The following is a 23965-nucleotide window of genomic DNA, read 5'->3' on the forward strand; positions in this document are numbered from 1 at the left end:
ATAATGTGACTGAAGATTGTCTGAGTACACTATCTGAAAGATAGTTAGTTAATTGCAATGGTGAAGCAAGCAGTGATTTAGGAAATTAATACTGGGAATACGTAAAACTGTGTGCTATCACCATGACTACAAAAAAGAGATTGGGTACCTGAGACGCCAAAAGATGAAGTGCTGTCAGAGGTCTGCAGGATGATTAATAATAAGTGGCCCTCTCAAAGAGAACTGAATGACAAACACTGGCCCAGTGTGGCCAAGTGTGGAGAAGTGTGGCTCAATGATTAGAGCAGCAGACCCTGATGCAGAGATCTAGCCCGGGACCAGGGTTCAATTCCCCGCCTCGGCGGGTCTTGGGCTCAAAAATTCCACGGACCTGATAATTCTCGCCTCGGTGCCATTCCAATCATGTTGATTTTTGGAGAATTGAAACTTGTTCCACTAGGTATTGTGGGAGGAAAGTGGTAAAGTTAGCCAATGAGGGTCATTAAGGGATGTCCAAGGTTCAGGAAATATTATGGAGTGTGCTGTGGTGGCCAGGGCTTGGTCTCATGGTGGAAAGGATAATCAAAACAGAGTGTCAGCTAAGCAATACAGAAGGAAGATAAGGATGGCACCTATGGTCTACAAGACAGTAATTTCCTAAAGCTCTATGGAAAGAATCTAACTTACATATATTATGGCCAATACAAAGGGGGAGTGCTTGTGTTATATCACAGTATTAATTAACCTCATTTCCAAGTGGCCTGAGATAGAGATGGTTCAGGATATCAATACAGGCAAAGGTGTAATATTTTTGTAACCTATTTTCATGAGAGAGGGGTTTCCCAAAGTAATACTCATGGACTATGGGGTACAGTTAATCTCCTTGGATATTAAGAGCATCTTAAGTACGCAAAGGTTTAGACACAAGAAATCAGCCCTCTACTAACCTGAATCCAATGAGATGGTTTTGAGATTCAGCAGCACCTTGAAGGAATGTATCCAGCTTGCAAGGAGTAATGGTATGAAGTATAAGATGGAGGTTTACAGCAAACTCTGGGCATGCAGACTCACTCCACATACCACCATAGGTAGGAGTCTGTTCAAACTCTTCAAGGATATGAAACCAAACACATATTTATCTCCAGGGTGGACGACTAGAAAAAAGGCTGCTGTGAAAGGAGGGTAGAGAGTAAATGGAGATACAGGTAATTTTAAAGAGGCAGACGGCAAGAAAAGATAGATTTACCATCTGAAAAGCTGTGAGAAAAAACAATATAAGAGATGTGATTGTAGCAAAACCACTGAGTGGTCATAAGAAGTTTGCGAAATTGAAAAAAGGTGAGAGAGACCAAGAGAAATACTGTAAAGACATCCAATTGAAACGTTTTAAACATAATTAGAGTAACCAAATACAACCTTGTAGTGGGGGAGGCTGGCTTAGTTGACAAGTTTTATGAAGGTGTAAGGAGAGGTCCCTCAAAGAGGGTCAAGTTCAGACGCAAGTATATTGCTAACTTTGTGGAAAGCATCTCATTCCATTATGTATATATATATAGGTGTGATCAAGGCTCTTTCGAGCTGAAACGTGTCAGACCGACTAAGCAATAAAGAAAACTTCAGCACAAATCCGTAGTCCTTCTCCATCTATGGTACGAAAGCCGAGGAGATATATATATATCACCCCAGCATGTTTAAGGGCCTCTCCCCCAAACTGAAGCTCTGCCTGCCTCATTTAGAGATGGACGGACTTTCAGTGTCAGCGGGGGAGACTACTCTGTCTCCGTTGGTGACATACTCCTCCGTCAGCCCAATAGAGTACGGGCCATTGGAGCTTTGGCCATCCCGACCACCTGCCCTATTAAGAGTAGGTGGTTGAACTGCCAGTTTTTATTTTTATATACAGACATCAAATTTACTGAGTGGAAGTAAAAACTTTCAAATCACAGAATAAAATCTGTACCCTGAACTCTAGATGAGGCCCTTCAAATCATTTTTAAGTAAAAAGTGAGAAGGCTGTTATCTTTACTTTAAGATGTGGAATGTTAGTTTAGAATGTGATACCTTGAATCTTGCAGTTAGAAAGCGCACCAGGACAAATACACTTAGGGTATTTTAGCACATTGCAGGAAAGATTTAAAACATACTACCCAAGAAGGTGCATAAAAAGACAGGTTACACAATGTCACATGTAAGTTAAAACAATGAGAAAACTACAGAAATCCACTTCAAAAAAGGCTTAGGGTAACAAGGGAGACCAGCAGCCGCGGCCCGTGGAGGGAGTTCCGTGGGGCGGAAAGGCGGGGCGGGGGGTTCTAAAAACCGGAATATGGATAATTGCAGGTAAGTAAACAATAAAATAAAAAAAACGAATTTCGTTGCACGCCCTGCATCGCAAAATGCGATGCAGCACACGCTACGAAATTTGTTTTATTTATTTTATTGTTTACTTACCTGCAATTATCCATATTCCGGTTTTTAGAACCCCCCACCCAGCCGCGGCCCGTGGAAGGAGTTCCGTGGGGCTGAAAGGTGGTCCGGGGGAGGGGCAGGGTGGGGGGTTCTAAAAACCGGAATATGGATAATTGCAGGTAAGTAAACAATAAAATAAATAAAACAAATTTCGTAGCGTGTGCTGCATTGCATTTTGCGATGCAGGGCGCGCAACGAAATTCGTTTTATTTATTTTATTGTTTACTTACCTGCAATTATCCATATTCCGGTTTTTAGAACCCCCCACCCTGCCCCTCCCCCGCCCCGCCTTTCCGCCCCACGGAACTCCCTCCACGTGCCGCGGCTGCCCCCACCCTGCCCCTCCCCCGGACCGCCTTTCCGCCCCACGGAACTCCTTCCACGGGCCGCGGCTGGAGCCCAGTGTGAAAGGTTCTCATGAATGGTCACCCACATTGTACATGGAAGAGGAACACTTCTGGATAGAACCAGGGCAGGCAAGACTCTGCCTTCACCTTGGGATCTCCCAGTAGGAGCAGGGCTGCAAATGTCTACACAAAATGGGCCCGTGAAAAATAAAACCTGTTTGTACATGTAACAAATAAAGGACATGGTAATTAGACAAAAGACGAACACCACATTTTCCATATATAGGGCAAGATGTACCAAGCATTTCAACAGTCACAAATGCTTCTATTTGGCCCTTCCTGCACAAAAAGAATCCTGCCTGCAATGAAGGCACCCTTGCACTATGGTGTAAGGGCGCCTGCTTTGCCGCTAGGCAGTAGTCTGTGCGCCAGCACAGACAGAGAGCATGAATGTGCTGTTTAATGTTAAATAGTGTATTGCTGCCCTCCCCCTTTCATGCAGCGCAGCAAGGTGGCTTGCTGCGTTGCGGGAATATTTGTTAAATATGCCCCTAGGTGTTTGGAAGGGCCCAGACATGCTCCATTCAAATTCTGATTCCTTGTTGATTTCTAACAATTTAAAAATCGTTTTCAAATCATTAATTGGATTTAGTACATTTCCAAAAGTATTTTAGTGATCACATTCACTCAGATTTACCGAATCTGAGGTTTGCGACTTTCTACATGAGGTCCATTAATATTTATTAATTTTTATTTGGTCAGTTGGATTCGGATTTTTAAGAACCGACTTAACTTATTCGTAAATAGGTTGGTTCTTTAAATTCTTTTCCTAAAGAATTTTCCGACCATATTTTTGCTCACCTGGCCCGTAGGTCTGTAAAACAAAATACTTTCTCTTGTATCGTAGCCTTTGCCTGCATACGCTTCATTTTCAGTCTCAGAGCTCCCTCCGGTGTCCTTTCTATCGAATTGCAACTTTAATTGTTATTAGACATTAAAAAAAAAAAAAATATTTCAGCTTGTCACGGGAAATGTAGTCACACACGCCGGCGCGCACATACACAATAAGGGTGTGTGCACACTATCCTCCAGTGCTCGTACGGATCACTATCTACAAATGAATGCAAACACACCCACGCAGTTTTGAATATCAGAACCACAAACGGAAGAGAGCTGAGAGCAGTACGTCCACGCAGAGCAAAAACACAGAACACTGTCACACATGCATGGACTGGGCAAATTCGGATCCGGACGCTCGCAGCAAATTCAAAAAGAACAACATAGCCACACATCTACTGAACACGAAGAAGGATAGTGATACAATTAAAAACATACAGCAGCAGAACATACGTGACGACCGAAGTAACAAGCTCTAAGAAAGGCAAAATGGATCGCCTTTGAAGCTGTGTGGCACAGCCCCCCCCCCCCCAAATAAAAGCTGCGATAGCATAGCTGCTAGAGTCGACCACGTAATTTCGTAGGCGCACACATTCGTGATGTTGCATGCAGCAGCGCATGAGCAAGCCTACGAAAGGATGCTGGTACAATTTTTTAGGACGAAGTGCTCTGTCTGGATTGCTAAAGACATTTTGGAGACATTCAGAGAGCTTCCCTGGGAATGCATTCTGCCCCTTGCTTACCATTGGCTTTGTGATTTGTAACTCACATATTATGGCTTTCCATTTGCTGGCTTTATTTCTTTTAGGTTTTCCAGGGTGAGTTTGTTCCTCCCAAGGAGCAAAGCCTTTTCACACTACCTCTCCCTGTAGTCTTCCATGAGTGCTCCTTTCTGTAAACTGGCCTTTCAAGTCTTGTTCTTATCTTGTCACATTTGCTGTGCAGTCAAAGACAGAGGTCAAATGTCAGGCTCTATCTTCCAAGAGAGCTAGCTTGGTGTTTACTTTTCTTTCTTTGACTTCAAAGTGAGAGGATTTATGTGACAACCTTGCTGGATACTGGAGATAGGAAATATTTTTTTCTGGCACACAAAAACATTTAAACGAATTGTGCAAGTATTTCAGAATTAGGAACACGAATGAAGCACATATTTTGTTTATTCGGTTGTGTGTTGGAAACAAATACTTTAACATGATCAAAACAAATCATTACACTAGGTGATATTTCCATACATTATTGTTTGTGCGCTGTACACTTTTTATCAGTGAAACTGTATGTCTGTGTAAATGTAAAGGTCATTTCAATGGAAAATGTGTTGTCTGTAATCTCAGTGTGCCACCACACCATGCATACTCCACTCTACTCTGCACCAATCCGCACCAGTGCACTGTACTGTGCACCACTTCACTTTAAACCACTTTGTACCACTCCATCAATGCCACTGCACTCTACGCCTCTCTGCTAGACTCTGTTCCACTCTACTTTATGCCAGTGTAATCTACACCACTGCACTCTTTGCCACTGCACTCTATACCACTTCACTCTAGGCAACTCCAATCTACTCTGCACAACTGTACTCTATGCCACTCTGCAACACTGCACTCTACGCCACTGCACTCTACACCAATGCACTTTAATCTGTAACACTCAACTCTATACCCCTGCACTCTACCCCAATCCACTGTATACCACTCTAATCTACTCTGCACCACTGCAATCTATGACACTTCACTCTACACCACTTTACTCTACGCCATTACACCCTGAACCACTCTAGTCTATGCCACTGCACTCTACCCTGCTCCACTGTACGCCACTTTACTCTACTCTGAAACGATCTACTGTATGCCACTGCACTCTATGTCTCTCTACTCTACTCTGCGCCACTTCACTCTGTGCCACTGCACTCTACGCCACTGCACTCTACACCACTGTACTCTATGTCACTATACTCTAGTCTGCACCTCTGTACTCTACGCCAATGCTCTGTACGCCACTCTATGCCACTCTACACCACTGCACTCTATGACACTACTCTGGACTACTGTACTCTCTACCACTGAACTCTACGCCACTCTACTCTGCAATACTGCACTCTACAGCACTGCATTCTGCATTGCCCTACTTTACCCCTCTGCACGCTATCCAAGTCTACTCTGCACCACTCTACGCCACTTCACACTCTGCCATTCTACTCTATGTGACTCTACTTTACACCAATGCATTGCACGCCATGGTACTGTTGGTCACTGCACTCAATGCAACTCAACTCTGCACCACTCCACTCTGCACCACTGCACTCTACTATGCACCACCATAATCTATGCCACTGCATTCTACGACACTGTACTGCACATCACTGAATTCTATGCTGCTGCTCTCACTGGACCTGCCACTGCACTCCATAGCACTATATTCTACTCTGCATCACTCGACGCCACTCTACTCTGCATCACTCTGCACAACTGCACTCTGTGCTACTCTACTCTGCTCTGCTGCACTCTATGCCACTGTACTCTACTATGCAACACTGTAATCTACGCCACTGCGTTCTACAACGCTGCTCTGTATGATGCTTAATTCTAGACCGCTGCATTCTACACCATTATACTCTGCAACACTCTATGCCAATGCACTCTACACCAGTCCACTCTGCTCAATGCCACTCCACTGTAGGCCACTCTACGTGACTCCACTCTATGCCATTCCAATACACGACACTCTCTGCCACTCCACTCTACAACACTCAACTCCACTCTTTGCCATTCCACTCTACGACACTCCCCACCACTCTCCTCTATGCCACTAACGTTTAGCCATGCTGAACAGCAGCCATGCTGGTGTACAACATGGCTAAAACACATTGGCATCAACGAGACCTCTTGGCTTTGCCAAAGTTTGTTTCTTTTAATTACTGTTCCAAGATGCTCCTGCACCCTTCAAACAAATACAAAATAGGACTGGCAGGGGTACAGAGCAGCAGGTGGGGGGAGAGGGTGCGGGGGAGCAAATCGGAATAGGTGAGGGGTGGAATAAAAGAAAGGGAAGAGGGAAGGAGGGGGAAAAGCAGCATAAGAGAACAACACACCGCCCGGAGGCTGGGGGGAGTGGGCAGCACAAGGGAGAATGCAGCACGGAGCACAAAGGAAAAGTGCACAAGACAGTACATGCACCACACGAGGGAGAAAACAACACAGATCGCAGGGGTGGGTAATTGGCGAGGGAGAAGCACACAGGGCAGAGCTGGAAAACACATGACGGAGTGCTTAACCAAAAAAGACAAAAGTTGCTGTCTAAAAGTGAGCAGTGCAAGGATACAAGTCAGCCAATCAAAATGACGGTAAAGAGGCTATGCTCCAGTGGAGGAACAAACACATGAAGAGAAGGCAACTTATCGAAGAGGAAGCAAGCAAATAAGAGTGGCAATAAAGACCATGAATAATAAGCAATCAGTGGGTTATAACCTCCCTGTAAGATCACAATAGGTCTTTTGCAACCAGATAGCTTAAATTGTCTGGTAGACGAGACCTAAAAGGCTCACACGCCAAACACAAACAGAGTAGCAGAGCAGCCATAAAAGATGCAGAAGCAATTCAAAACACACACACCCAAACACAACAAAAAACACAACACACTCAAAACCTGAGCATGTATGAGCCTTGTGTGGGTTATCAACAACAAATATACTTTTATTAAACAACTTAATACTCCTAAAACGTTTAACTTTCAACGTACAATTTTGTTAAAATATCTTTGACAATCAAAATAAATCTTACGTTTTATTCCTTACTTATTCACAGTCTTTAAAAGCTGATTATTAGCCACCACAACATCCAATGTAGGAAGGTTAAAAACACATTTAAATCCCATATCAACAACACAATCCATAAACTTTACATAGGGGCATAAGAAAAAGCTCTCTCAAATCTTATTTAGAGCATTTCATTAACAAAAGAAGCAACTCACCTGGACACTCTAAAATTGTATAACATTCTTCACCTTAGTATGCCTGTTGAAGAACTCAAACAAACCTAGCTGTCGCATAAAAAGTAGGTAACATCATACTAGATTTGCGACAAAGGGGCGTATCTTCAGACCAGGTGTATGGGTTGGAATGTCTCCAAATATGTGTTTCAGTCAGGTCACGTCTGTGAAGGACTGGGTTCCATCAACACCCAACTGTGAAGTTGGATTCTGTCTTCAAGTGTAACGCTTAGTGAGTGGCACACAATGTGCTAGGAAGGCAGAAGCTGTGGTAAAGGATAAAAAAAAATCTAGCTATTACATAAAAAAAATTATTTTATGTTAAGGACACTGAACAGAGGTTTATGTTTATATTTTCTTCATTGCAAATTCACAGCATGCAATTAAAACAAACCACACAAAAACACATTTCGCTAGATAACCCAATATATGTCAAAGTCCAGACCACTGATCACCATGGATTAGGCCAACCAAACTGAGATTGACACCATCTTGTTGCCTCTATAAACCTCTACTGCCATAAACGGTTCACATGAACCATGTGTTCCTGAACTCCAAGTTGAATCTTCTCCTTATTTCGACATCCAGTCATCAAACTCCTATATTACACAGCCACCTGCATCTTCTCTGTGCGCATTACTCCAAAACAATACTCCTCAGAATACTAATCCTGCTTTTGTTTATTCCCTGAAAACAAAATGTCCAATGTAACCTTCATTTCAAAATACTTATCAACATTTGTAACAAGGGCGGGTAAGCATTAGTTCCAAAAAACCATTTCAGATACATGATACAATATCATTAATACCCTCATACATTTGGATGGGATAATCCTCGCCTCTGTGCGCTTAATACAACACAAAAAACACACCCAGTGAATCTAAGAGGTAATCCAATTAGGGGTTGCCCCAAATATATCAATTTCAATTTGAACGTCATCTAAAACTAAATAAACTAGTGGTGTTGATGCACTCCGCGCTTGTATGGAAGTCTATATAATTTCTTTGTATTTTCCTTTACATTTTCTTTTAACTTTACACAGAAGATATTTTGTCTTGCGATATTCTGTTCACATGATCATATGACCCGTTGATACTCTGGCGTCCAAGCCCACACCGAAAGAATGGGTTGAGCAGTATGTTTTTTATATGATACAGCAGCACCCAACACTATGACATGCTCTAATGAACGTTGTAGTAACCAATGGTGCTCACCTTACTGGCTTCTGAAGGCTTTAGAGGGGTTTTAAATTGTGACATTATGCGGATTCTAACAGGGGTCAATAGTGATGATCAACATGCTGAACTATTTTGCAGACATATGGAAAAAGTTGCAAGGCAATAGTTATTTAATCAATGTACTGTTAATCATTTTTTCTGAGTAGAAAAAAAATTAATCTTCTTTCAACTTTTTTTGTTTAACATGCAGAAGATAATTTTAAACCCTGTCATGGTCAACTAAGTCTTTAATCCTTCCTGGGCTGCTAAAGTAGGGAAGTGAAGTTGAATAACAGAAGCAAGGGGACATAGACACAGAGGTAGGAAACCTATATTTTCCTATGCACTAAGTGGCATCTTGTAATGGGTAATGCCTTCAGGTACTCTTGGCTTTTTATCCAGCAACACTTTGCATTCTAAGTTTGTATTCTTTTAAATATTTCCCTTAATAAATCCCACATGGAAATGCTATTGGCTAAAATACCAGCAATGAATAAAGGTGTCCCTGGAAATCTTTGCATCTTAAAACTTGCAATTCAGCATATACCACTAAAATTAACCAGCCTGCAAAGCCCTGTGGACTAAACCATCAGTGGTGGCCTGTGGTGTATGTGACATGGGTAATTTAGCAGCTATGTATGTGTAGCGGTGTTTTGGTCTTGCCTAGGCAGCGCATGCGCTGTTTCTTGAGACATGCTGTATCTACTTTATGGGCTTCCAGCACATCCATCCGTTTTCATTCGTTCCATCATGTGCCTTTCGAAATTCAATTGTTTTTATTGGTGACTACTTTACATTTGTCCCCCCTTTTGCTGTGTTGGTCACGCCCTGGCGACTGTCCCTGGTACATGGATCATTTCACTATCACCATATATGTTAGTTTCAGCGCACTACTTTTTCTTTTAACTCTGCTTGTTTGGCTTTCTGAATGCACTCAGCCGTGGACTTTAAATCATTTCCCTACTTTGTTTTCCACTGTCTTTGGTTACACATGCGCTTTTTCAGCTAGAGGCTATGCTATTTTCATCCTGTTATATTTTTGGTTTCATTAGCTCAACTGTCCAAGCCTTAAATAATATACTTACTTAATGGAAGTGTAGTTTAAGCAGATGGCCGACAGGAGGATCAACCTATTTAAATTGTGCTTTTTACAGAGTAATTTTTGGGATACGATTAAAGAGGAAACATGCTGTTATTGCTCTGCTTTATGAAAATGAAAGCAGCTTTAAATTGCGCACTTTCAACTTTTGATGGTTTCTTTTAGGTTTCAATCGTTGGCGAAATAAAACAAATATCAAGGGATGCCTACCCATGCTCTCCAAATGCGGCATGTAATGTGAGGTAACACTATATCCTACAAGTAGACAGTGTAACACCACCTCGGTACCACCACAGCACCATCTCAGCATCAGCGCAGCACCACTTCAGCACCAGTCAGTCAATGTCACTCAGCACCACTACACAGCACCACTGCAGTACCACCTCAGCATCACTCAGCTCCAGCACAGCACCACCTCAGCACCCGCGCAGCACCAGCACAGCATCACCTCTGCACCAGCGCAGCATTACCTCATTATCGGTACAGCACCTCCACCTCAGCATCAGTGCAGCACCAGAACATCATCACTCAGCACAACACAGCATTACTCAGCACCAGCGCAGCATTTCCTCAGCATCACTAAACACCACCACAGCACCACCTCAGCATCACCACAGCACCAGCTCCGCATCAGTGCACCACCACCAGTGCAGCCCAACCACAGCATCAGTGCAGCACCACCACAGCAACAGTGAAGCATTACCCCAGTACAGCAGCAACTTGGCACCAACGCAGCACCACTTCAGCATTAGTGCAGCACCACCTGAGCACCAGTGCAGCATCACCTCAGCACTAGCGCCGCACCAACTCAACATCATTCAGAACCACCTGAGCACCAGCACAGCATCACCTGAGCACCACCTCAGTATCACCTCCGCACAAGCACACCACCACCTAGGCACCACCTCAGTATTACTCAGCACTAATGCAGCACCAGCACTGCATCAGTGCAGCACCAGCACAGCATCAGCACAGGACCACCTTAGCATCAGCACAGAGCCACCTGAGCATCGGCATAGCACCATCCCAGCATTAGCACAGCACCACCTCAGTATCAGTGCACCTCCACCAGCGCAGCACCAACTCAGCATCAGCACAGCACCACCTCAGAACCAGCGCAGCACCACCTTAGCATCAGCGCAGCACCACCTCAACATCAGCACAGCACCATCTCAGCATCAGCACACCACCTCCGCATCAGCGCACCACCACCAGCGCAGCCCCACCTCAGCATCAGCACAGCACCACCTCAGAACCAGCGCAGCACCACCTTAGCATCAGCGCAGCACCACCTCAACATCAGCACAGCACCATCTCAGCATCAGCACACCACCTCCGCATCAGCGCACCACCACCAGCGCAGCCCCACCTCAGCACCAGTGGAGCCCCACCTCAGTAGCAACTCAGCACCAACGCAGCACCACTCCAGCATCAGCGCCACCTCAACATCAGCATAGCACCAACTCAGCACCACCTGAGCACCAGCTCACCACCACCTGAGCACTAGCGCAGCTCCACCACCTTAGCATGTCTCAACACCACCCCAGCATCACTCAGCACCATCACAGCATCACTCAGCACCAGCTCAGCCCCAGTGAAGCATCTCCTCAGCATCACTCAAAACCACCACAGCATCACCTCCGCATCAGTGCATCACCACCAGTGTAGCTCCATCACAGCATCAGCACAGCATGACCCGCGCAGCACCACCTCAGCACTCAAAACCAATGCAGCCAAATACACCACCAGCTCAGCACCAGTACAGAATCAGCGCAGCACCACCTCAACATCAGAGCAGCACCACCTAAGCATCAGCATAGCACCATCACAGTATCAGTGCACCACCAGCACAGCCCCACCTCAGCACCAGTGCAATCCCACATCAGCAGCAATTCAGCACCAATGCAGCACTACTTCATTCAGCATCAGCGCAGCACCACCTCAGCGCAACATCACCTGAGCACAGCAACAACTCAGCATCACTCAGCACCACATGAGCACCAGCTCACCACCACCTCTGCATGACTCAGCATCACCTCATCATGTCAGCATCACTCAGGACCACCGCAGTATAACTCAAAATCACCTGAGTACACCACGGCACTACCTCAGCATATGCACAGCACCATCTCAGCATCAGTACATCACTACCTCTTCATCATCAGTGCACCACCACAGTGCAGCACCAACTCAGCATCATAGCAGCACCAGCGCAGCACCACCTCATCACCAGCACAGCACCACCTCAACATCAGCACAGCACCATCTCAGCATCAGCACAGCACCACCTCCGCATCAGTGCACCACCACCAGCACAGCCCTACTTTAGCACCAGCTCAGCCCCACCTCAGAACCAGCTCAGCACCATCTGAGCAGCAAATAAGCACCACTTCAGCATCAGCGCAGCACCACCTAAGCTTCAGCACAGCACCAACTCAGCATCACTCAGCACCACCTGAGCACCAGCTCCCCACACCTGAGGACCAGTGCAGCTTCACCAGCTTAGCATGCCTCAGCACCACAGCATCACTAGTCACCACCCCAGCATCATTCAGCGCCACCTCAGCATCACTCAGCACCACCTGAGTATCATTCAGCATCACCTGAGCATCTCCTCCGCGCCAGCACACCACCACCTCAGCATCACTCAGCACCACCTCAGTCTGCTCTCGGAATCTGGCATCTGTTGATTCTCCCATAGTGTCCGTCCGCCGCTCGTGTTGTATCTCAGGTACTATTTCCCAACCTCCATCCTCCTGTTGTTTATGTCCCCACATAACAAAAAAAAGCTGGAAAAAACAAGCTTTAGAACAGGCAGGAAGAAGCTGCCAGTATTATAAGCACACAAAAACCTAGAAAACATTTTTTAGGTAATAATTTTTTCAATAGGGTGGTTCAGTTGTACATAATGTCTTCTTGGTTATACATAAGGTAACAAAGAAGCTTATAGCACTCTTTTATTATAACTTTTCAACTTGCTGCACAGCAGCCACAGTGCTCTACAACAGAGCTCATAGACATTGGCAAACCCAATAGCTCTTGCTAAACATTATAAGGTCCCAAAGGCGAGACCTATTGGCTATCCCAATGCTTGTTATATTTGTCAGCCCGATCAATGACATTTAAAGTAATCGTAGAACTAAGCTGGTAGGAGCTGTGAAGAAATTCTGCTCCTGTGGTTGAAAAATACAGACTTGGATAGTGTTACATATTAATATTTCTTCACTGTAGGTTCAGAGGTGGAGTGTTCTTTTTAGGTCGAGCCTGGCGGCAGCACGCATGCACTGCTCGCTCTGAGAGGCATGCTGTATTAGGGTATGTTGTTGAAGCATCTCCCACTCTCCGCGGACATATTGGTCTTTGGCTTTGTGTCATTGTCCTTCTTAAATGGTGGCTTCTGATTCGTAAATGGGCTTGTTAGTCCTGCCTTGTCTCCATTTGTTACAGCCCATAACGACTGGACCTTTTACTTGGCTGGTTACACGGCCTTCTTTATTTAGGGGGTGAAGACACAAGGGGGTTGGCCCTGGGGCGGTTGGGTAGGGCCAAAATAATTAGAAAACAAGGAAAGGACCCAACCGTCTGATTTCTGGTGCTGAAATGAATTTCCCAGACTAGAATCATTCGCTTATTCGAATGTTCTAAAGCATTTATTAACTTTTCTTTTTGAACTTTTTTTTAAATACGTCTTTTCATTTGTAAAGCATGCCTGATCATAGGACACACCAACTTCAGAGATTTACATATATTCAACAAACATTGTAAACATCCAACTTAAATAAAAATACATTCAATATATACATAAAACGTGAATACATTGAAGGTGAATTCAGTCAGTTTAGAATACAACAACCTGTATTTAATTATACAGTACTACTTTTGTGTATCAAATCAAAAGGTTGTTGACTACTGGGTATATATTGCTAGACTTCAAGGGCAATTAATTTTTACTTGCTCCCTGCAGTGAATAATTTTTAGTGATTGATTTATCCCAGCAGTGCTAGACGCCGACGCGTTTTGAGCCCCGTCCTAGTTATTGGGTTCTCCTCAGGGCTTTTAGACTGGATTTGTTCTGCACTCTTCCTGTGTTTGCAGTTCTTGTTTATTCTTTTTCAATCCTTCTTATTAAGGTGTTCTGCCTATGGCTAAGGCAGTTTTCATTTGGTTATTGAAACGTGTGGTTTTCTGTGTTCCACCTTTTCTATTGTACTTATATATTCACCGGGGCACTTTTATCCAAGTGAATTTCCATTCTATTCTTTGGCTTTAAAGGTTAGAATGAACTTTTGCTCACTTTAGGGGATCGCATGCCTAACGATTAAAGCATTCTTGTCTTCCGTAATGACAGTTGGTAATTGAATTCAGGCTCGTGTGTTGATTTAATCCAACGTTCTTCTCTTTACCCGTGCCAAACCAAATTGAGGTCCTGTACGATCGTGCTTCCCTGGTCACCAAATTGACGTCCTGTCCGATCGTGCTTCCATGGTCACTAGGGAAGCACGATCGGACAGGACGTCAATTTGGTTTGGCGCAGGTCCTTCCTTGATGTTGTACAGCAGATTTCTTCTGCATTGTTCCACAAGTTACCTCTACCCATGGCCACAAGAGTGTTCTTAATGAAAGCCAGCCATGGTAGTTTGCCTGCACCCTGTAAGCTCAGTACTTCACTCAGCTCTTCACTGTAAGCAGCCAATTCCGGGGTACTCCACAGACTTCACCAGAATAGAAGAGGTCTAAGAGAGGCTTCGTCTGTGATTGGTCTAATGCCAAGGTCCATGCGAAGCGGGGAGCTTGGGGGAAGACCCGCTAATTGCCTAGCAAAAGAGTTCTCAATTCTCGATTTAGAGCCAGATGGACAATAACCCCAGATCATACAGGGCGGCACCCCTGGCTTGGGCTTTATACATTTCCTTAGCCGGTTCAACAAATTGGTGGGAAGAGCTCTTATATACCTTTGTCAGTACCCCATCGTCTAGGCCAGCTTTAAACTTGCTTTCTTAGTTTGCACACCCCAGTCCATTTTGTCTGTGAGCGTGATGCCGAGGTATTAAAAAATGGACACCCTCTACAGGGATTTTCCATCTAGGTGGGGATTTGGCCAGGGAGGCAACGCTACGCCTAGTACCCGGTTGCATAAGATATATTATAAATGAAATAATTATTTCGGCCACTACTGTGGTGGCTAACGAGCTATCAGTTACAGTGTAATATGAAGCACAGGTAATACTTATTGGAAAATAGCAATACAGTTAGTCCATCAGCTGGCAGAGAACAGTTTCACACTAATGCCTGAGTCCGGCACCCAGGGGGACCGGTCCGGAGAGGAGGATTGTCCTCAATGCCCAGCAGTAACACGTGATCTGAGGAACTCCTGCACAGCTGTGGGCGAGTCAAAAATCCGGGATCTACCATCTGCATCCACTTTTAATCATGTTGGATATAACATCCCATATTTCAGGCCGGCCTTGAGCAGGGCACTTTTTACCGTTGTGAACTTCCTTCGGGCGTCTTGCATCATCGCAGTGAAATCAGGGTACAGTGAGATCGATGAGCCTAGCCATTCCAGGGATCCATTTTCCTGGGCCATACGCAAGGCTGTGTCCCGATCCTTAAAATTGAGAAGCAATGCTAGGATTGGTCGGGGAGGACAGCCATGGTTAGGCCGGGGTCCAAGGGTTCGGTGCGCTCCTTCATCAACAAAGGTTGCAGTGAATGAGTCCAGTCCAAATAAATCGATCAGAGGCCCTCCACGAACCTATCCAGACGGCCAGTGTTCGTAGACTCCGGAACACCCAAGATGTGGACGTTGTTGCATCTTTCCCTGGCCTCTAAATCTTCATTCTTGAAATCGATGGTCTTAAGTACCTTCTCCATTCTTTCTAGGCGTTTGCTAGCTTGTGCAGAGCCATCTTAAAGATCTGAGATCCTGCCCTACGCAGTTTCCAGCCTCTCCTCATGTTGATCAAGCCTGGCCCCCATTTTGTCCAGTCATCTATCCAGCGCATCAAAGCGTGTGTCCAGTGCCTTGAAGCCAGCCCTGAGTTCTGTCATGAGCACCTTGCTGCCTTTTGAGTGAATCTGAGGTGGGGCAGCGGCATCACCTCCATCCGCCATACTGGTTCCGGTTGTTTCAGCCCCTCTACCAACTTTTTCAAAAGGTAGCTTTCTTTGTTTGGGGTCACCCTTGCCCATGTCCAAATAGGAGATGAACTACCTCAGGTTCAATGCTATATATCGTCGCCTGGGGCCTACCGTGCACAATCGCCTAGCACCTCTTTTTCAATGAGCTGGCGAAGACTGCAGATTCGCTTCATCGGCCACCGCCGCTCTCCCCGCACCCTTGTGAGGCCACGCAACCAGCTGCAATTCTTAATGTACACTAAATACAGTGCATTAACAGGTCCTCTTCTAGTGAGCCAAGCTATACACCCCGCTTGCAGGCTATCTTGTTGTGTAGTTGTCCTTAGGGTAGCATGGTGAGCCCACTCAAGCCAGGCAATATGGCAGTCCTGGTTCCTGATGCAGCGCCCCCATGTGGGGTTTTGACATGGCTCAGTAATGGCGGCTAATGTGCGTGAACAGAGGCAGGGGACTGGTAGGGCGCCTGTGTGGTCCGCGTCGGCCCAGCCTGGCAGCCGGCCCCTGGGCTCACCCTCTGTCCCTGTTACCGCGGGGCCTCCGGGGGTTGCCGAACAGGCTCACCTGTGGGCTGGCTGGGGTGTCTCCTGATCCGGTCTGTCCTCCTTCTGCTACTCTGTAGCCCTGGCCAAAGGGCCCGTTGAGTGGTATGGCGCCAGTCCTTTGTGTGTCTGTTTGTGGATCACTGGGGCCTCGATTTCGGAAGACGCCTAGCTAATCCACCCGACATCACCCTAGTGGAAAACTTGAGCCCCCAGCTTCGGTCCTCGATCAAGGCCCTCCACTCTCTTCTACTTCCCTGCGGATTCTGGGGCCGAAATCCATTATTGTTGGAACCGCTGCATGGCCAGATGTGTAGAGCGCATATCTGCGTCCCCACCCATGAGAATGTTGCGCCGTTTCCGCCTGGGCAGATGGATTATCGGGGAGTTCGGCGGAGCTCCAGAGCAACATGGTCATCTTGGTCCGTAGCTTGGCCATGCCCCCCACCACACCGATTTCTTATACAGTATTTACAATACCCCTTTCAAACAAAGAAAACATTGCTGAGTTCCTCCCTCTCAGTGAGGGGGTTGTAGCCCGCACTACAGCCAGGTTCATAGTGCAAGGAGGTTACCCTATGATGAAGCATGGCACCTTCGGGTGGGCGAGCAAAACCATCCTATAAAGGAGACACCCCATTAGTACCAGTATTCTTTCTTTCTTTTAGACACAGGGTTCATATTGTGACCTCTGTTGGCCACCTGCTGCAACTGCACTATACTGTGATGTGCCATAGGGACATCTTCTGGCCAGAGCATGCAAATGCACTGCATTGCGATGTGTCATAGAGCCTCTGTTGGCCACCTGCTTCAAATGCACACTTGTTATTTACCAATTGGCCAGGCAGGCCCATCTCAAACTTACCTCTGCTGCTCCACCATTGGTCACCTGGTGCCGAACCATGGATATGAACCCTGGTTGTTTGGCTGGAAGTCAAGAACTTACCCACTGGATCACCCTTGTTTCCATGTTAATAGCTTATCAAATCGATCCTATCTCATGGTTATCCTTTTCATGTGCAATTGAAGGCATAAGCAATGACACCAGGGCCTGTATGTTGCTTATAGCTACTACGGCAATAGTCTAGACCACCAAGGAGCATTATCTCAATGTTAAGTCTTGTTCCTCTGGGGCCACAGGCTTTCACAGGGAAAGGGTTTGAATCCTACCAATGCAGTAAGTGTCCTCTGGTGGTAAGTTTTCAAACAGTGCTTTTATTTTCATTGGTTAAGTTTATTTTCACATGTTAAGACAGATGAGAAAAGTGGCCACTCTTTTTGGCACATGTGCCCAAAATGACAAATCTTTTCCCTCATGACCTTCCACCAACCTCCCTTTTTCTTAAGTAGGTGCAATAGGGACAAAGCCTTATCTTTCTTTATCAATGTAATCATTTTTTGTCCTTTAAATTTGGTGTATTGTAGAGCACAAATGTGCCCTCGGGGGGTATCACTGAGCACAAGAATGCGAGGAAGGTGCTCCACTGATAGTAAAATAGGTTGAATGGTGGTGATTTTTCATTTTGGTGTTAGCCGATCTCTCAAATCAGGGGTTTGGTGCCTGTGAGATTGGGTAAGAATAAAGGTCAAGTATGAGCTCTGGCTAATAAAATGATGGGTAAAGGTTGAGGCAAGTGAAAGTCCCTTGATTAGGTGCAATACGAAGCTAGAAAGGTTGTTTTCTTCAAGAGGCAGACAAGGGCAGAGTCAGGCCTTAGCTCTGGCAGGTCTGCATTATGCCTGCTGAAGCAGGTGAAGGGATGGAGCGTTACAGAACAGCATGGCACTGGGCTGGGCTACGCTAGGCTAGGCTGGGCTGGGCTGTGCTGGCATTGGAGCTTTAAACACCTCCTTCGTTCCTTTGAAGGACGTCCACGAATGCCCAAGTTCTGTATAGAGGATGACTGCATGCAATTTGGGACCCAGCTAAATGAGGGTGACTTCCTTATGTGCGATCTTTGAGTGGAAAAATCCTGAGCTTAAGATAGGTAGGCTGCTTTTGAATTTGACTGAAGACCATATGTTGGAGGCTATATCACAGCACAAGCCGACAACTGTCACAGAAGAAAGTAAACATGAGAGGACATTTGCATAGGACAGCCCTTGTCTCAGTCCCATAATTATGCTGCAGTTGCCGTATAGCATTAGTAGAGAGCAGCAGTACGATATAAGAGCACACCGAGGCTTTTCTTTTGCTTGCTGACATACCTCTTGTTCATGTTCGTCTTGCAGGGCCTACGGAGTGGACAACTGTGATCACTGAGTGAATGAGTAATGAAGAATAGCTGACCTGTATTTGTGGTGAAGTAGGAATGTTTGAAAGGTAAACAGCAAAGAATACATGTTTGCTGAGTGATTGAGTGAGTGTGTCACCTGTCTCTTGGAAGGGACATGTGAGAGAGGAACAGCAGCTCCCTAGTCCTCAGGTGGGAGAGGAAGCACAGATGAATATTTGCCTCAAATAAAAACACTTACACCACCTCAAAGCTGACAAGTTAGATATGATGCTTTGCAGGTGTAAGGATTTGCCATGTTTGGTGCATAAATATGCATGGTTAGTAAGGTTTTCCCAGAATGTCAGTCGCGTCCCTTTAGGAGTATCTTTTGGGCAGAACTGTCTGACACTCCTTTGTGGGTATGAGGCCAACAAAACCTTAGGGAAGCTTGCTCCAATCATCTGCAGAATAGAAAAATACTGGGAGAAAAGTTACAGAGGGAGCCAGGCTGCACAACATTTGGTCATGGTTGGACAGAAATCGTAAGCAGGGTATATTGACTACCCGTCACTGTGGGACCAGGATGTCCACACCTCTGACACCTTTTTTACCTCTGGATACCACCATCTCATAATCCCTCAAATGTTCCCTAGTGGTACCACGTTTCAATCCTTTGAGTGACCACAAACACCCTTCCTACACCCTTCCTACGTGTCCAGTGGCGGCTGGTGACATTTGAAAGTGGGAAGGCGTAAAAGTATTGTAATACTGCACCGCAGCGAGGGAGCGCAGCGAGTAAGCCGGAGCAACCTACAGGGGGTTCGGGGGGGTTCTTCTCCCGAGAAAGTTTTGAAGAAAGAGTGGAGAAATGGTAAATTTTTAAAGCAAATTTGAGAAAGCAGGAAGGTTAATAAAGCAATTGTGAAGTGCAGTTATTACATTAATAAAGAGATGTCATATAACATAGGTAGCTGCTTATTCAGTATAACCACAGAGCTTCATAACAGACTTCGAGATACAACGCATTTCTGAGTACCTCACAGTTTTGTGGGTACAGATTCTTAATTGCACCCCATTAATAATGAGTTCTAGGGTCAAAATGAGGTACAAGTGTAGATGATTAGTATGGAGGGCTTAAATTTTCTCTTGCTAGTACATGCAGCCTGAACGATTACACCTTTAAAAAGTAACATCTATTGAAGGAAATTTAAGCCTGGAAGCACTGAAGGAACAAATAGGACACTTACACAATTAGAATTGCAATTCCATTTTTTGTGAAATTAAATGACATTGCATTTATGTAGCGCTAAGTACCCCAGACAAGGTGTTGAAAGAGATTGCCAGTGTCCTGCTTGCTTCCCTGAAGAGTGGCATATTGAGTACCTACCCAAGTGAGCAAAGTATATCAAGGTAGTAGCTGGGAAAGGGGGCTACTCTTCCCGCTGAGGACTGACACCATGAAATTTATGCTCTCTTTTCCCACTGGGTTTACCTCTAACCTTGATCTATTGCCATGTCCATGTAATAGCCAACAGAAACAATCGATGTTGCACTTTTTATTTTTCTGCTGCTATTATTCAATACTCACTAAAAGGTTTTTACTTCCGTATTTTAAAGCCTCACTGGAGACTGACTATAAGGCTGCATATGGGAAGGTCATTGCTTTAAAAAATGATGAGCTAACCTTTCGGGTTTGCTCTTTCTTGAAGGCGGCGGTATGTACTTGTAACTCTATGTGCCCCTGCTGAATCCTTTGTATTTTACCTTGATATTTTAACTTTTAAGTTATATGTCATTTTAATGGATTTTACACTTTCTATCCTGTGTACTGTACTACTGGAGGACTAATTTTAATCTCAACTGGATTCTTTTTAACTGTTCTTTTGTTGCTGATATTTTTCATTGAATATGCTGCTGTTTGTCTGCACTTTTATGGATATGTATTTGTATCCGAAAAAAGTTTATATTGATTGGTTGAATACGTACACGTGAATGTGCAATAGTGAATCACAGCACTGAGCACAGATAGCAAAACAGACAGTGAGACGCATAAATCATTTGGCAAGCCCCATACTTTCAGACTGTAGATCCATATTTAATGCAATATTTCTCTTACTTAGTGCCTTGGTTTGGATAGCCCAGTTTAGAAACAGGAAGAAGCTAATATTGCTCAAGGTTTTTAAACCCTATTGTGTGAAAAGAAGCTGTAAGAAGGAGAAATATTGGGTAAAACGAAATCACTTTACACACTGCAGGTACATAGAAACAGGTGGTCAGCCAGTGAAGCCCACCATGATACTGCCCCTTCGATCCATTGCATGATCCTGTTTTCAGACATGTGCCATTGCAGAAGGGTTTCTGTCTGTTTCCTTTTGGCGCCTATACATATATTATCTCAATTAGTGCAGTAATGGTTCCTTGAGCCTCGGTGCAAAAAAGGGAAATGTGCACCCTTTACCTAGTTTTAGCAGAAAAAAACACCTATTCAGAGTGCAGCCGCACCCCCATACCCCCGGGCCGGGTGAAACTGCTGCTGCTGCACTATTAACACTACGGGGCAGATTTACAAGCCCCTTGCGTCACTTTTGCGTCACTTTTAATATGGGAAAAGTGACGCAAAAGTGGTGCAAGGGGCTTGTAAATCTGCCCCTAAATCCATAAACATCTGCGTCCTCTTTGCTCAAATCCTACGTGCATCGAAATGGCCCTGACTGCCAAGAGCAACTTGTTTCTATCAACTAAGGTCATTTCCGTACGTCACCTAATCATACATTCTATGAGAGATCTGGAAGACATGTGCTTGGGCAACATCCCTTTAACACCGCTGATACTGTGGCAGGATGATCTCCCAAACTTTAGAGGTTTGCCTTGGAATGATTCCTTTGAAACTCTGCGCCATAACAAACCGTGATTCCTTCAAACAGAGATCCACATGTTACCCTATAACACTCATCGGATTTTTAAAAACATTGTATTGGATGTGTGAAACCAGAATCAAACTGAAAGGATCTGTCTCCTGCCCCCCTTGGTGAGGTTTGCTGTACCCCAAAAGAAGAACCGATGCACTTCAATATCTCCTAATGCGGCCAGTATTAACAAGCATTGGCATAGCCAACAGGTCTCGCCTTTGGGACCTTATAAGTGTTTAGCCATGCAACAGTTGCATAACTAGATACTTATAAGGTCCCAAAAGCGAGACCTATTGGCTATGTCAAGCGGCCGTGCAGCCGCGAAAGTGATCGTGATCAAACATCAAAGCGAAAGTACTCGCGTCAAGCACGGCGCGCGCGGCCGCGCACATGCACTGTAGGTCTAGGCTGGCCTGGTAGCACTTTTTATAGCCCTCTCAGAAAGTCTCGCCAGACCAGCGCATGCGCTGGGTCAGGCGAGACCTAAAAATCACGTTGTCCATTTTGGGGTTTTCCTCCAAGGCCACGGTAAAGCGGACGCCAGGAAGCCATTGGGTGGCACAGCAGCACCTCAGCCTGCCTCAAAAGGACCAGCCTGTGCTGGCCAGTACTGCATCCACCTGGTCTGTCTCTACCGTGAGAGCCTCGGTGTACCTCCATCAACCCACAGGATTCGAGAGAACCGAGGGGTGACAAGGGAAGGCATGTTGTGGGAAGCGGAGGTGCTTTTTAGGTCTCGCCTGACCCAGCGCATGTGCTGGTCTGGCGAAACTTATTGAGAGGGCTCCAAAAAGTGCTACCAGGCCAGCCTAGAGCTACAGTGCAAGTGCGCGGGTGCGCGCGCCGTGCTCTACCGCAATTACTTTCACTTTCACGGCCGCTTTGATGTTTGATCGCAATCGGCCGCTTTGCATAGCCAATAGGTCTCGCTTTTGGGACCTTATAAGTATTTAGTTATGCAACTGTTGCATGGCTAAACACTTATAAGGTCCCAAAGGCGAGACCTATTGGCTATGCCAATGCTTGTTATGAGGTGCCACTATATTCAAACCTCTGCTTTCCTCTAGGTCTGTTTCCATCGCCCACACATTTCGCGATTCGGAGGGAGGCTCGGGTGAGGAATCGTTGCGTCTCTCCTACTACTACCTCTGAGGTTATGACTATTGTAGGGATTAGGGAAGGTTGGGGTTCGGCATGCAAAGTTGAGCTTTTCCCACATTTCCGCCACTCCTGCAGCCAGCAGAAAGGATTCCGCGCAGTGGCTGGATGCTAACCATTCACTGGAGGGCCTGAGGATGGCGGATCGGCGGTCAACGGGCCCAGTGTGTGGGGCAATATTTCCAAGTTAGTGCACGTTTCACTGCCCTTAGTGCACAACAGTCAACCACAACGAGGGAGTACTTGTGATGAAAGTCAAAGCTTCATTTTGCAATAAAAGACAAAGAAAAGCACTTGATCTGCGAAGCTGCAGCAATAACCTTTAAAGCAACACAGACCGCCATGGCCCGGGTCAACGGAGATCACACTCAGAAGGACCATAGGAATCCAGAGCTTCGGGGTCATACAAATAGTGAAACACACACACTATTCCAATGCAGCACTTAACATGGAGGGACTGAACAATATATATACTAAGTCTTGCACACGCACAAACCTTGTGCTAAACAGCTCACACTCTTCTACTCGTCACTAGTCACTGACAGTCACAGTCACTGTCTGTCTTTTCTCGAACGATCTCGACTCGAGTCCACTCAGTCGACTACACGTGGTTTCGTGCAGAGGAGGAGGAAGGGAGACTGGCCGACCTGATTTGCCCAGCAATGGCAGAATGACCAATCACTGCATGGCTTAACAATGAGCCATTACAGTGATTGGGCATTTCTACGTTGGACGCTGGGTGGGCTGGGCGGACCCTCACACTGCGGTGCCAAGTCAATCATGCCTCTGCTGCTCAGAGACTAGACTGGCAACCGTGCAGGCACTACATGCTGCAGCAGCAGCAGCCAATCCTGACGCTGCTCTCTTCAGAGGAGAACTGCTCTCTGAAGAGAGCAGCGTCAGGATTGGAGTGAGCAGACAAACTCGACGCTCATTTTGTACTCACTGGGGTCTGTGGTTTTGGGCAAACCCCCAGTCACCCTGTGCTTGCTTTGTAAAGGCCACTGTGT

Source organism: Triturus cristatus, chromosome 4_2 (assembly GCF_964204655.1).
Source record: "Triturus cristatus chromosome 4_2, aTriCri1.1, whole genome shotgun sequence".
Lineage (NCBI taxonomy): Eukaryota > Metazoa > Chordata > Amphibia > Caudata > Salamandridae > Triturus > Triturus cristatus.